The 15,934-nt window shown below is 48.2% G+C and overlaps 1 protein-coding gene across 4 annotated transcripts in view; it reads right to left on the bottom strand.

Moving 5' to 3' along the window:
• CIB2 (calcium and integrin binding family member 2) overlaps positions 1-15,934 on the bottom strand; it is a 127,823-nt gene that overhangs the window by 69,907 nt on the left and 41,982 nt on the right. The window lies entirely within an intron of this gene.

Below are 15,934 nucleotides of genomic sequence, written 5' to 3'. Positions count from 1 at the left end.
GAGCCACTGCTGGTCATCCCACCGCTCCATGACCTGCCGGTCCCACCAGTCAGAACTGATATCGAGCCTCCAGAAATGCCTCTCCACAGTGGGGTGCAGCTGCCAGAGTGGAGCAGCTGCAGCCATGGAGAGGGACCCCAGAATGAGCTCGGGGTCCAGGTCGTACAGGACCAGGAAGGCAGCTGGAAGAAGGTGCTGCAAAAACTGCAGCATGGATGTGTGGGGCCATTGCATGCCCAGGGGCAGCTCCGGCTCCATGGCACAAAGGAAAAAGCAGTGGCATCCAAAAAGCAGGGCAACCACAGCAGGCACTGTGAGAGCTTTGCTCTCCCTCGAAGAAGCAGGCAAGCACACAGCAGAAGCAGAGAAATGGCTGTCCTGGAGGGGTCCCTTTAAGCACATGTCTCTGCAAGGCTCTAGCACCAGCACTAAGAAGCAACTGGTGACTGAAAGACCTGCCTGAAGTGGTTCCGGGTGGCCATTTTTATGAGACAGTGTCCAATCAGTCTGGATGCTCTCTTTCGCAAATGGACATAGCTTTTTCGATGCGCTTTTGTGTGTGGACGCACTCTTTTGCAAGAAGAGTTAGTCACTTTGATTTTAATACAATCAAAATAAGATATGCATTTTGTGTAGCGCAAATTGTGTATCTTTTATTTTGAGTTTAGGCTGTTGTGTAGACACACCCTATAAGGCTGAGTCTTTGGTCTTGCTGAAATGCTGCAAATGTCTGTGCTAATGGTGAATTTAATTTGTGCATACAAAACTTTTTAACTGCTTCTAGAAATCTGGAGGTTAGAATAAAATTGTCAAGTTGTAGATCATTTTCAGGCAGTTAATCTCCTCCCAATATAAGAGACGGCAAGTATTTTCTCAATTCATACAAGGGGTGTGTCTAGACTACATGCCTCCTTCGACGGAGGCATGTAGATTAGCCAGATCGGAAGAGGGAAATGAAGCCGCGATTAAAATAATCGCGGCTTCATTTAAATTTAAATGGCTGCCCCGATCTGCCGATCAGCTGTTTGTCGGCAGATCGGGGGAGTCTGGACGCGATGCCCCGACAAAGAAGCCTTTCTTCATCGACACAGGTAAGCCTCGTGAAACCAGGTTTACCTGTGTCGATGAAGAAAGGCTTCTTTGTCGGGGCATCGCGTCCAGACTCCCCCGATCTGCCGACAAACAGCTGATCGGCAGATCGGGGCAGCCATTTAAATTTAAATGAAGCCGCGATTATTTTAATCGCGGCTTCATTTCCCTCTTCCGATCTGGCTAATCTACATGCCTCCGTCGAAGGAGGCATGTAGTCTAGACACACCCAAGGAGTGTGGACAGAAAAGCTAACAGAATTTGTAGCTAACTGTTCCTTTGTAGAGCTGTTTCAAAAGACAGGGAAACATGCACTGTGTGGGGTTACAGTGTAAGAATTCGTGTGTAGAACAAGAACCAGCTCCCCCTTTTCCATACTGCAGCTTGTTCTAGTGAAAGTTGCATAGTTCTGCATCACTAGTTTGCTGCACTTGTTCCCTTTGCATGGAGGATTTCCAGCCCCTTAGAGGGGAATCACTGACCTCAAAGCAGACTTCTCCTTGGAAATCCATTCCAAGCTGAAGAGAGCATACTATGCTGAGCAGCTACTTCCCATCTGTGTATGTGTCGTTTACCCTGAGAAACAGACACAGAAGGGATCCTGTGCAGGGCAGAGGAGAAAATGCACCCGTTTCTTCCTCCTTTGCAGGCTTTAAGGCTTGTTGGGTGCATTTGCCCACCCCTCTGCAGCATGCAGTTTGCCACCATGTTTCCCCAGTAGTTTGATAGCCAGGCTCAGTCCAGCTCAAGGATTAGAACTTTTATTTACTGCATTGGTATGTTCTGGCTGGGAGAGCCAAGCATTCTTGAACACTCAAGCTTGCAGGGTTGGATATTTGCCAAATTATATTTGCCTCGTCTAAAGGGAGAAATAGAAACAGACAGGCTGGTCAACAGAAACATTATTACAGGAATAAAAACTTGTCTGCTGGAAAATTAGATTGACAAAACACGTAACAGAGATACCAGAGTTTGCCAGCTGCTTTACAGGGGACAACGTAACCATTTGTTACCATCAGCAATGACAAGGAGAGACCTGCTGTGTACATGCCTTCACTGCTGCACTTCTGCACAGAACCTATATGGTTCTGAGGCAAGGAGGGAATGGAAAAGTCTGAACACACACTTTCCTACCAGGTTCTGTGTTTCCATTTTGATCACCAGTAAAGTCTGAGGCTTTGTCTACACTGCCAGTTTTTTCAGCAGAAAATATGCTAATAAGATAGCGACTTATGCTAATGAGTCCCTCATTAACATATTTGCTGCCAAAAAAAACTGGCAGTGTAGATGAAGCCTGAGATAGAGGTTCCTAGAGCGAAATGGTTAAGTCTCTACCTCTAGAGCCAGAGAGTGAAGGGCTTTTACTGGGGACCATAACAGACTCACATCCTCTGTGGATTGTGCACCAAGGGTACACATAACACATACTGGTTGGAGGACTATATGTGTATATTGTTACATTAAATCCATGGCTTTAATTGTAAGTAGTAGATCTTAATCCAGCAAAAATGTTGCTATATGTAGGATGCTGCTGCCTATTTTGATGGCTTAGCATTTTTTAATTAACTTGTTCTTAATCCCTGCATTCAATTATTCTCAATACATTTAAAAATTATTTATAAAAAATAAATCTTTCCTGTGCATTGATCATCACCAAAATGAGGCAATGTTTGGTCTAGGACCAAGTCCATACTATTGATTCAGAGCCCTAAGATCATTATTGGTATATAGACTTTAAGTCCTTGGGGGAATATAGACTGTAGGTTTTGGGGGAATTAAGAGTACACAAGCATTTTTCAGTGGAAAATGCAAATTGAGAGAAATTTAAGTAAAAGTGTGATTGGAGAACTGATATAATCAGTGAGTACAACATATACCAGTTGCATTCAAAGCACTTTGCAATCTGCAGTTAATTCAGCCTCACTATGCCTTGGGAGGCAACTAAGTATTATAGGACAACAAGCAATGGGCTTAAATTGCAGCAAGAGAGGTTTAGGTTGGACATTAGAAAAAACTTCCTAACAGTCAGGGTGATTAAACACCGGAATAAATACCCCTGGGAAGTTGCAGAAACAATATCACTGAAGATATTTAAGAGCAGGTCAGATAGATATCTATCAGGGATGATTCAGATGGTGGTTGGTCCCACTGTGAGGTCAGGGGACTGGATTTGATGACCTCTTGACGTCCCTTCCAATTCTATTATTCTATGACTCCATGATTCTATCCCCATTCTTCAGATGAAAAAACTAAGATAGACAGAAAGAGGATGTCCGTTGCCCGAGAGCATACACTAGCACCAAGAAGTTAACTGACTCCAAATAATTCTGCAAATAATACTATCCTGCAAATAATACTCTCCATTCAATGATACTCTCCACTACAGTAAATAAAATGCCACTGATTGGGTTACTGCCTGTCAGATAATGTATGCTGGTTACAGATAAAGTTTCTCAGACCCATCACAATACTAGGAGGAGGAAACATGAGGATTCCAAGAAGTCGCTACTCCTCCTCCTTACCTCCCATGATTTTTAGTCCTTGGTAGTGCTATTCCCATGGTTTTGTTCTTCTAGACACTGCATCAGGCCTTGCCACGGTTGAAGCCCTATTGCACTGCATATACATACAAGTAAGAGCCTCTTCCTGTTCAGCAGGGAAGCTGGGACAATTTGTGGAGGGCAGTGTGCTGTTGGGAGCTATTCAACCAAACTATAACCTCCGTATATGATGGGAGCCAGGGAGTGCAGCAGCCACCAGACACACTATGTCTGCAGAGCTTGCAATCTAAATAGACAAGCCAGACAGAGTATTATCTCTGCACTTCTCTATAGATGGAGAATAGAGGCAAAGTGAGATTCAGTGATCTGTCCAAGGTCACACAAGACATCTATTGCAGACTCAAGGATTGACCTCCTTCGTCTCAGTTCAGTGACCTTCGCTATGAGCTAATCTATCCTCTCTAACTTCTGATGCTTTCTGTAGGTTCTCTGCCAGGCAAGCAACTTTATCTTTGGCTGGGACTGCACAGAAGCTCTAGTGGAAAGTCTTGAGAAGTGGTGCCTCATTCCTTGTCCTCACCTGACCTCATCCCTTGGCCTGCCCACATTATAAAAACAGTTACTATGAACCTAAGCCGGGTGGGCAATAATTTTCAGAGGGGCCACTTAATGAATTTTGATACATGGTCATGAGTTAGCTCCACCCCAGAAGTGGTGGGGTCTGGGATACAAGGGGCAGGGCTGGGGACAAGCCCTAAGAGTCTGGGGCTGGAGGCTTTGCATTAAAAACATAGCAAAGGGCTTGTAGCTCCCAGACCTGCTGCTACTGTGTTGCCTGGCAGATGCCCAGGATGCTGTGGGTATTTAAAGGGCTCATGACTCCGGGCCCTGCCAGGGTAGCACTGTGACAAGGAGCTGTGAGACATTTAAATAGGATCCTGCTGTCTGAGCCACCACTTGGACGTTTGCTGGCACGGGAAGCAGGATAAAAGTGGTTAGATCAAAGCGTTAGGCAGGCTGGATTTGGCCTCTGAGCTAATCTTGCTCAGTCCTGACCTAAGCCCTTCTCCTTCAATCCCTTTACTCCTCCCATTGTTTGGACTGATCTTGGTGAAATGCAGGGTGGGTACATTAGGGAGCCTATGAAAGAGTCAATGTTGTTCCTTTGCTCCAGTCCACACTTTGATACAGTCACCCACTCCATGGTACTAAAAGCAGATAAACTGCACAGCCTGAACTGGTTTTGATTAAACTAGAAGTAGGGATCGAAGGAAGACCCCACACTTCTTTTCCAAGCACTCTATTTTAGATTGTGTGTGTGCAAGAGGAGTGGGGCAAATTTGGCACCTTGCAAGCTGTTGCATGAATCAAACTGGAAAGCACAATGAATCTTCTTGTATCAAGTAGATGCAAACACACCATAGTAGCCATGACAGCTTGCTGCAAGTTAGCATAGCAGGCAAGCAGAGGCATAGCGAGGGTGTTATGCGCCAGGGAGCAAAGGAAAAATGTGCGTCACCCCCCCCCCCATGTGGCACTGCCCAAATCTGGTGCACAGCTGAGGGGAACTTGTACTGCATCTTCCCCCACCCCCTACAGTTTGGGGCCGGGCTCCCACATGCACTAACCCTCCAGTGGAGATGGAGGAGAGTCGGGCTTGGAGCAGGGTTGGGCTCAGAGCAGAGAGGCAGGGAGGAGACTCCAGCTGCCGGTGGCAGGCGGAGTAGGAGCACATGAGCTGAAGGGATAATGGGGGGAGCAGAATGGGATTAAATTGGAGCCTCCCTAGCATGGTGCCCAAGGACAACTGACCCCTCCGGCCCCCACAGATCTATCATCCTATGCATGTGCAAGATCTGTGAGAGTCGTCCCATGCATCTGCAGTTAGTGTCTGTGGCGCCTGCTTCTGGGTGGTGTCTCAATGCTGCCACATTCACCTCCAAAGAGGGGGCTTCCCAAAGCAGGCCCTTGCTGCTGAACCCCAAGGCATCCACAGGTCCAGTCTCCTTTCAATGGGCCCACTTCCCAGGGCTCATTGATCTTGGATCTGGCTTCCATCCCCTCTCCAACCTTTGCAACTGCCCAGAGGTGCTCACCTTCCACCTTCTCCATTCCCACCTCATTCACCCCACAGGGACAGTCTCTGCCTCACTTGTCCTAGGGACTATTCTACCAAGACGTAATACAAAGTTTCCATGTAAAAGGATTCAATACAAAGCTAAAAACTTCACTGAGAGACTGATTAATACAGAGACGTGTCTACATCTGCTGCAGGGAGACACCTCTGCCTGCCTCCACACCTCTCCCCGCAGAATCTACAGCCCCATTGCAAAGCGGGGGAGGGGAAGAAAACTGAGTGAGGCCCATCCAATGGGACTGACGCAGTCATGAGCAAGCCATGCCCGGGAGCCATTCTCCTGTCCATTACTGGTGCAGTGTTGCTTCAGGCACGCTGAAATGCAGTCACCTCTAGGGTGGGCTGGACAGCTGTTTAACAACTGCACAAGGTTTCAGGCAGGGAGCAGTGCGGGCTGCCTTCCTGCAGAGCCCCCCATCAGAACTACTGTGCCCTCCTGGCTTAGGAAAACAATAAACAGGAGGATTGGAAATTAACCCGCCCAGTCTCAAGTCCCCTAGGCAGGGAATGAGCCATCTACATTAGGCCCCAGCTGGAGTATCATGCTCAGTTCTGGGCGCCACATTTCAGGAAACATGGAGAAACTGGAGAAAGTCCAGAGAAGATCAACACAAATGATGAACGTTCTAGAGAACATGAGATATGAGGCAAGGCTGAAGGAATTGGCCTTGTTTACCTTGGAAAAGAGAAGACCGAAAAGGGACATGAGAGCAGCTTTCAAGTATCTAAAAGAGTATCGTAGGGAGGAGGAAGAAAAATTGTTCTCCTTGGCCTCTGAGGTTAGGATGAGAACCAATGGGCTTAAATTGCAGCAAGGGAGGTTTAGGTTGGACATTAGGAAAAACTTCCTGCCTGGCAGGATGGTTAAACACTGGAATAAATTGCCTAGTGAGATTGCAGAATCTCCATCACTGGAGATATTTAAAACCAGGTTAGACAGACACCTGTCAGGGATGAGCTAGGACAACTCAACTTTGGAAGCCCCGGGGGCCACACTGATACTTACAGAACATGCTGAGGGCCTCAACTTAAGTGTGGTTGCATATGCAAGCAAATATATACAAATCGTTTCTCTCACACTGATAGGCATGAATACAAAGATTAAGGCAAGACTACACAACACACAGACCCCATTTAAGTCACTTCTGCTGATATTAATAAAATGCAACATTTACCTGATTTCTACCCATGTGACAGCACTTTTCATGAGCAATGACAGTCCAAGAATTTAACTACTAAAATGCATATCAGCAGAAGATCATTACACTGACTACTTTTTTGTGTTAGCTCCTACTCACCAGCCACGTGTTGATCCCCACATACACCCAAACTGCACCCCGGGGAGCAAACAAACTGGCTGTGGGCAGCATACCAAGTTACTAATAAATATTCTTAAACCTTTACCTTTTCTCTCTGCTGCCATGTCTCCTCTCTTTGCTCCATCATCTCCCCTGGTGCCTGCTGCCCCCCAAACCCCTCACCCTCCTCTGCTATCCTGACTCCGGCCCTTCTCACTGCCCTCAGCCCTCCTGTGACCTGCCCCCCTTCACCAGCCCTTCTCTCCCTCCTGTGCCCACTCCTCCAGTAGCCCCTCTGATCAGGTGAGCTACCCCTCCTCATCACCTCTTCTAACACCTCCCTCCACACACCTGCCCTGCCTCTCTCCTCTGGTGCTGGTCCCTCCCCTGCAGGTGTCTGCCCTTCTGCTTTACCCCCAGAATCTCCTGGCACCAGCACCTTCCCTTAGCCCTGCACCCTTCTGGTGCCTCCCCCTTCCCTCACTGCCCCTACCCCCTTTGCCCACTTTTCCCCTGATGCTCACCCTCTCACCACTCTCTGCCCCCATTCCTCTCATGCCCCTGTGCCCTCACACATGACTTGCTCCATCCCTGCCTTCCTCATGCCCACCTCTTCTTTCAAGCCTTCTCCCAGCACCTCCCCCTCATCTCTCCAGACCCTAATGCCCTTCCCCTCTCCTTTCCTCTCTTCTCCTCTCCCAGCATCACCCTGTCCCCCCTCCCACTGACACTTCCCCTCCTGCCCTTTTCCTCATTGTCTGCACTTGGCCCCCTGCCATTTGTATCTTCCCTCTCCCTTCCACCTCCGCACAAGCTCCTCCCCTCCCCTTCCCTTCCCTCCTCCACACAAGCCCCTTCCTCATAGTTTTCCCCTTCTCTTCCCTTCCCTTCTGCCTTCCACTTGTGGGGCCAGAGTCTGCGCTCGGGCCCCAAAAGTCCCCGGACTCCGAACTGGAAGCTAGGCTGGCACCCATCGCTACGCCTCTGCAGGAAAGCAAGGGAGCTGATTCTGGAGGATTTCCAAAGACTTTCGCACAGACAAATTCAGCTGCTAGTTTATGTTCAGTTTTAAAAAGAAGTCTGTGCTACCATTGGCATAAATAATAGAATACTGGAAATGGAGAAGAACTGAACCCCATGCAACCATAAGGAACACTAATGCAGGATATCAATAGTACTGCAGAATCCATTAGCCATCCAGCCTTTCAGTGGAAAGAAAAAACCTACACTAGCTGATTCAGGAAGAATCTTATTGATTATAAACCTAAGAGCTTTACACGGCAGCGTACTCTCCATACAGGAGAAGATTCACCAAGGAGAATAGAAGGCATAGTGATAAAATGCTTTGCCCAAGGTTACATAAGCAAGTCAGTATAGAGCAGGAAGCAGAGACTTGGTCTTCTGAGACCCACCTAGTATCTTGCCACTAGATTAGATTGCTTCCTTGTGCCTTGGTAAGGAGGTGAATACTATCCTCTAATGTGCATGTAGATCCCTGAACAGAGTGCTTGTTTTCTGTTGGAGGAGGAATGACTCATGGAATTCATGAGCCCCTTTGCCACGTCACAATGTCTTGCAGGGGGAAACACTACAAGGGATTTTTCTTCAACCAGCAGAGCCAACAGTCTCCATGGGTCCCTGGGCACGGTGTGAGGAGCAGCTCTGCACTCTCAGGAGGTGCAGAGCCGAGGGCAGAAGGGGTGTGGCTGAGGGCATCTGTCCCTCAGTGCTGAGGGAACACAGCCCAAGTAGCGCTGCCCAGAGCGTCTGGCTTGGCACTCTGGAGCAGCACTCCGGCAGTGATTTAAAGGGTCCAGGGCTCAGACCACCCCTGCTGCTACTGTGACAGCGGTGGTGAATTGAGCTCTGGGCCCCTTTGAAGTGCTGAGCCCTGGGATCCCTTTGCCTGCACTTTCCTCCTCCCCTGACCCCTGTCGGCTGCTCTGAGTTCAACAGTAAATGCCAAAGTTATACAAGTTTGTAAAAAGCAAATATAATATATTGGTTCCAAAAGTGTGCCACTTGGAATACTGTGCACTGTGCCCACCTCAAAAGCAAAGAGAGATCTTTTGCCCCAGAGATCTTTTAGGGTAATGGAGTAAAAAGAAATAACCTGTGCTCTTATTTACAAACTTAAACACCTACCTGGTGCCACCAATACCAAGGGCCCCATGTTCACTGAGGTCCTGTCACGTTGATATTGCACCCACACACAATCCTTCCTCTTCCACAGAACTGATATAAACTGCTGCTTGTCAGCTTTTTGTAGGCATCTGTTCTTTATCTTCATCCATTATCTGTGACTGTGTATTACTAACATGCTATTAGATCACTATATGTTTTTGCAGTGCAAGAATCTGAATGTCATTTTTCCTCATTATAGTTTTCAAATTAGTAGCAGAATAAGGAGCAATACAAGCTACAGATTTCTTCAGGGTCAATTATCCTTGATAAATTAGCCCTACATTTTTAACCAGAGCACTGTCCAGAGCAGGTTGAGTAATTGCTATGCAAAGCTGTACATATGATACTAACAACATACAGTGCTAAGACTTCTGTGCCTTTATACATGTTGCAAGAGAAAATAATTCTCAAGTCTACAGATTGTTTCCATATACTTCTATAGAAATTCTGACTCCCTAATATTAAAGGGGACTCAGCACTATTTTCCTTCCTTGTACTACTGACATCTTACCTTGTTCTAGATGAAAGGATTTTAAAGATCTATTTTAGATTCACTGCCTGTTTCATTTTTTCATTTCACCAAGCTTGAACAAGGAAGAAAAACTAATCAAAGACTGGATGTTTATATGGCTAAAAATGTCCAGAGTATAAAAAGGTATATTTAAGAGAGTTTGGAAAGGGTTACTTCAGTGTTGTCAGCTCACGATTGTAACATAAGTCTAATAACATTTGTTGATTTTCATAAAGTTCCAGCTCCAGGAGTCATTTTATGTGGGCAATAATCATTGTACAGGGGGACCCTAGGAGTGAAAAATAACTTTGTTTTAATATGCCGGTTTGATTTTAGCCAAACTCTTCTAATGATCTTTCTCAGCTAGTGTGATCCTTCAGCTTTTCTTTAAATGTAGTAACAGGGAAAGAGTCATTCTATTTTGTTATTCTCAGGTTTTGCATTTTCTTGTAACGGGTTTCTTTAAATCTGTGTATTTGTGACTTAACTGAGTGACTGGTGAATCAGTCAGCTGGCTGGCTAGCAGAGATCCACATCAGAGGAAGACTGACTGGATTCCAACTGAGGATTCCTGCTAACAAGTGGAAGGGAGATGTCTCAGACTCAGCAGATTGGGTAGACTTGGTGATCAAAGACACTAACTGACACGTAGGTGAACTAAGAGTAAGGTTTTGGGATCTCTCAGTTTCTTCTTACTGTGTTTTTGTGTGGAATGAACTATTCAAATTTTACTTTTCTCTTTCTTTATGCTTATTATTAAGGTGAAGATAAAATCATAGGGTTGAAAGAGACCTCAAGAGGTCATCAAGTCAAACCCCCTACTAAAAGCAGGACCAATCCCAGCCAGAGCTTTGTCATTGTCAAGCTATGACTCTGGGAGTGGAGTTTCCACCACCTTCCTAGGTAACCTATTCTAGTGCTTCACCACCCTCTTAGTGAAATAGACCTCCCCCACATAATGTCTGGGTTACAAAATAGCCATGATATATTGTAAAAAATAGATTATTTATTTCTTCAGCATAAGATTGTATAAAGTTATTTAATTAAATTAATTTCTTAGTTCCTTTTGGGACTTGAATAGGGGGAGGTTGACCTTGTGCAATCCTTGCCTAAAATCCTTAGATAATGAACTCTGAGGGTACGTCTACACTACAGCGCTAGTTCGAACTAACTTAGTTCGAATTAGTTAATTCGAACTAAGCTAGTTCGAACTAACGCATCTAGAACTAAAAACTAGTTCGAACTAGCGTTTTGCTAGTTCGAACTAGTAAGTCCACATTGAGTGGACTCTGAACAGGGCTTAAGGATGGCCGGAAGCAGTGCCGGCAGGGCATCAGAGGAGGACTTAGAGCGTGGAGATGCTGTCTCAGGCTAGCCGAGGGCTGCGCTTAAAGGGTCCCGACCCCCACCCCGGACACACAGTTCTAAGGGGTGCCCCGCTTGCAAAGAAGTTCTGGCTTGGAGTGCCCTGAGTGCCCACACTGGGCACATCACACCACTCGGCCATCAGCCCGGCTGCACTTGCCGCAGGCTGCCATCTGGGGAGAGGGGGCAATTGGGGGGCTGCAGGAGAGCTTCCACCCCCAGAAGCCCGCAGAGCCAGCCCAGTCCTCCCCATCGGGGGCACGTACCCCATTCCTCCCTCACCTCCTTCCACTTACCCTTCCCTAGCCCCCCTTCTTATTGATGTACAAAATAAAGATAACGTTTCTTCCAACATTGACTCTGTCTTTATTGAACAAAACTGGGGGAGACTGGGAAAAGGAGGTGGGAGAGGGGAAGAGAAAGGCTGGGAGAGGGGAGAGCAACTAACATGATCAGGGGTTGGGAACAGGTCCCAGATGAAGAAAGGCTACAGAGACTGGGACTGTTCAGCTTAGAAAAGAGGAGACGGAGGGGGGACAGGATAGAGGTCTCTAAAAGCAGGGGTTGGGTGGAGAGGGTGCATACAGAAAAGTTCTTCCTGAGTTCCCATAAAGAAGGACTAGAGGACACCAAAGGAAAGGAATGGGTAGCAGGCTTGAAACTAGTAAGAGAAAGTTGTTGTTGACAAAGCAAATAGTTAACCTGTGGAACTCCTTGCTGCAGGAGGCTGTGAAGGCTACAACTAGAACAGAGTTTAAAGGGAAGTGAGATAAAGTGATGGAGGTTGGGTCCATGGAGTCCTATTAGCCAGAGGGTAGGAGTGGAGTCCCTGCCCAAAGTTTGTGGAAGGCTGGAGAGGGATGGCACGAGACAAATGGCTTGGTCATTGTCTTCGGTCCATCCCCTCTAGGGTCCCTAGGGTTGGCTGCTGTTGGCAGACAGGCTACTGGGCTAGATGGACCTTTGGTCTGACCCAGGACGGCCATTGTAAGCTCAGGGCTCAGTGTCGGGGGTCTCAGTGGATCCCCTTGATTTTCATGCACACCTGGTCCTGGGTGGCCAGGCTGGCAGCTCTCCTGCCCTAGACGGCCACTTTCCTGTGCCTAGTGCGGAGATCGTGGACGAGGTCCACGATGTCCGCACTAGCCCAGGAAGGTGCCCGCCTCTTGCAGTCCAGGGGAAGCTCCCGGGAGCCGCCAGCCTGGTCCCGGCAAGAGGGGGTGGGCTGGGGGGCATCGGGTGGGTGGCTCTGTGCCGTGCCAGGTGCAGGGTCTGCTAGCTGGGTGCTGGCAGGCTTGCACCTGGCACGGGCACCGTAGCCAGCCCGTGCCCCTTTAAGGGGTCCGGGGCCAGGAGGGGGGCATAGAGTTTCCCTGGTGTTGGCCAGAGTGGCCACCAGGGAAACCTGGGGAGGGCTAGCCTCCCACTAGTTCGAACTAAAGGGCTACACAGCCCTTAGTTCGAACTAGCTATTCGAACTAGGCGTTAGTCCTCGTAAAATGAGGTTTACCTAGTTCGAACTAAGCGCTCCGCTAGTTCGATTCAAATTCGAACTAGCGGAGCGCTAGTGTAGCACCTATTAAAGTTAGTTCGAACTAACGTCCGTTAGTTCGAACTAACTTTGTAGTGTAGACATACCCTGAGTCTCTAGCTACTTTTCTATAGGAATTTGATTTTTTTTAAGGCACTGAAGAAGAGCAATGAAGTGAAGCTTAGCACACTCAAGGTTACATATGCAGGAGACCACGTTATAGGGTCATAATGATCTCTTCTAGCTTTGAAATCTATAGGCATCTAACTATTGTTTTATTTCCCAATCTCCATTCCCTGGGCCAAATTATTCCACAGCTGCCCATAGCAGGGTTTCTTGTACCTGCCTCAGAAATAATTGGAAGCAAGATATTGAATTAGCAACATCATTGGTTTGAGCTGTTATGGCAATTCCAATGTTCCTAATATCACTTGTGTTGTTGTAGTATCTAGGAGCTCCACACAGAGAACAGGACCCCTTGTGCCAAGCACTGCAGAAACAGAACAAAAAGGTATGAAAAAGACTGGCCCCTTCCCAAAGAGTTTATAAACTAATCAAACACAAGTTTTGTGCTTCATATATTCAGAAGTGGCAGCTAACTTTGAATTCTTTGTACAAGTCTCATATCCCATTGGAATTTTAAAAAATCATAGCCACATTCCTAGTACTGTTTTTGGTAAAGGTTTGTTGACACAAAACCTAAATTTTGAGTCAAGTGTGTTACTGAATATTTTGTTGTAAGCTAAACATAAGCATGTTGCGTAACCATCTATGTTAGCTAGAGGGAAATAAAGCCCACTCAATGGCTTGGAAGGGTGATGTTCACACTAGTTTAGTAGTATTGAGAAAACTCCACAAAAGAGAATGTACACAAAGGATTTTTCACAAAGCTAACTTTGACAATTGTGCTTTGTGGCTGTCTTGGTCTTCTTGTGTGTGCCTATCTCCCAAGTAAATTGCCTAGATTAAACAAAAAATAAAACTGAAAGAGATTAAATTTTACAGGATCATTACATACACCAGTCAATCAGCCCTATGAGTGCACAATAAAATAGAGGGAAACTTAGGTTGTTAACTCTCTGCCTGTCAGCCTCTTAGAATGAGTGACAGGCAGGGGCGGATGAGAGTTTTGCGGGGCCCAGGGCAGCACAATATCGCGGGGCCCTCCCTTTGGAGAAAAAACAGAAAAAAAGGGGGGGGGTATCCCCCCCTGATCATATGAGCTACCCCCTCCTCATCCCCTCTCCTAACACTTCCCTCCACACACCTGCCCTGCCTCTCTCCCCTGGTGCAGGTGTCTGCCCTTCTGCTTCACCCCCAGAATCCCCTGGCACCTGCACCTTCCCTTACCCCTGCACCCTCCTGGTGTCTCTCACTGCCCCTGCGCCCTTTGTCCTCTTTTTCCCTGATGCTCACCCCCTCACCACCCTCTGCTCCCATTCCCCTCATGCCCCTGTGCCCTCACACATGCCTTGCTCCATCCCAGCCTTCCTCACACCCACCCCTTCGTTCAAGCCTTCTCCCAGCACCTCCCCCTACCCCTTTAGCCCCCATGCCCTTACCCTCTCCTCTCCCAGCATCACCCTGTTCCCCCTCCCACTAACATCTCCCCTCCTGCCCTTTTCCTCATTGTCTCCACTTGGCCCCCTGGCATTTGTCTCTCCTCTTTCTTCTCCTGACCTGTCCTCCTCCCCTCAGCACAAGCCCCTTCCTCTGCCATCCACCTTCTGCCTTCCAGTGTGCAGGGCGGCCACGATTCCGGCCCAGGCTACGTGCCGAACCATGCGGTGCAACGCTGGGCCGCGTGGTTTTAAAGTCCCGGGCCGTGGTGTCACGTCACGCCACACCTGGGTGTCTCCCCTCTCAGTTGTTGCGCGGCGTTTCAGCACACCGCGCATGCACTCCCTCAGCCCCACGTGGCCTGTACTGGCCGGCACTGGGGAATTTCAAAAGTCCGGGGCTGTGGCCACAATCCCCCCCTTCCTCCTCCAGCAGCTGCCGGCCGGCCCTTCGGCGGCCCACCGGTAAATTCCCGGTATCCCGCCAGGCCAGTCCGCCCCTGGCGCTGGCGCGGGGCCTATTGAAGCGCGGGGCCTGGGGCAGCTGCCCCACTCGCCCTGCCCTATATCCACTGCTGGTGACAGGAAACTGTTACTGTGCCTCTCTAACCCAAAGCATGTAACTTTATATTCATGTAACTTTAGCATCTCTTCTGTTCCTGTAATGCTGTGAGCATTGAAATAAATTCCTATTGTGTCTGAGCTGATGAGACTACTATTAAAAATCTGACTTTGTTATAACAAACCTGTGTAGTGCTATTCCCTGATAAATTCTGATCCTGCAAACACTTAAGCGCATGTTTAAACTTTAATCCTGAGCAGTTCCACTGGCATCAGAGGCACTGTTTGCCTAGTTTAATGTTAAGCATGAGAAAAGTTTTGCAGGGACCTTATATGAAGCAAAGGTTACTTACAAAAAGTATTTATGGTTCCATAACAAAGAGATTTGAACCTGACATTACAACAGCACAGTCTGATTTTTTTTGTTAAAACAACACAGCTGAGCAATTGGATGGATCACGGAAGTGATAATGGGTCAAAGACAGTGATCCCTCTAAGCTGAGCAGCCACACAGCTTCACAGGTGATTAATTAGTCAGTCAGCTCCATGCACGGAGCCCTGAGTCTCTGACTTGGAGGACCTGATTGAAGCTGTGCTGCCACACAGGTTCTCTGACCAATGTTCCTTCTAAGTCTCCAACCAGGGCTGGCTCTGCCCCCGGGTGCACGGCACATGTGTGGCCCCGCCCCCCAGCACGCTGCGCACCTTAAGCTGCAATCGGGCGCTGGTGTGAGCCTCCCGCGGAGCAGGAAAGCCCCCGCGGATGCCCTCTCCGGGACCGACTTCCTCCTCCCACAGAGCAGGGAAGCCTGCGCACATGCCCCCTCAGGGGTCCACTCCTCCTGCTTCCCTCCTTCTTCCCCCCTGCAGAGAAGGGAAGTCCCAACGCATGCCTCTGGGGCAAGCTCCCGGCACGCCACAGATCTGGGGCAAGGAAGCAGCCAATACATTTCCGGAACCTCCAAAAGTGATGCGTAGGTCAGGACTTCCGTCCACCCAGTGGGAAGCCGCCACTACCTCCATTGTCGCTGGAGGTAGGTAGTGGGACTTCTTGGGGATGGGGGGATATGGGGGGCCCGGAACGCCTTGTGATCGACTGGTCGAGGCCTCGTGATCGACCAGTTGATCACGATCAACAGGTTAGTGACCACGGTTCTAAGCTATCTCCTTGGAACACCCGTTCATATCTGGCCCAAGT

The sequence above is a fragment of the Pelodiscus sinensis genome, chromosome 14, assembly GCF_049634645.1.
Source record: "Pelodiscus sinensis isolate JC-2024 chromosome 14, ASM4963464v1, whole genome shotgun sequence".
Taxonomy (NCBI): domain Eukaryota; kingdom Metazoa; phylum Chordata; order Testudines; family Trionychidae; genus Pelodiscus; species Pelodiscus sinensis.
The sequence above is the reverse complement of the archived record's forward strand: the minus strand, read 5'-3'. Positions and strand labels throughout refer to the sequence as shown.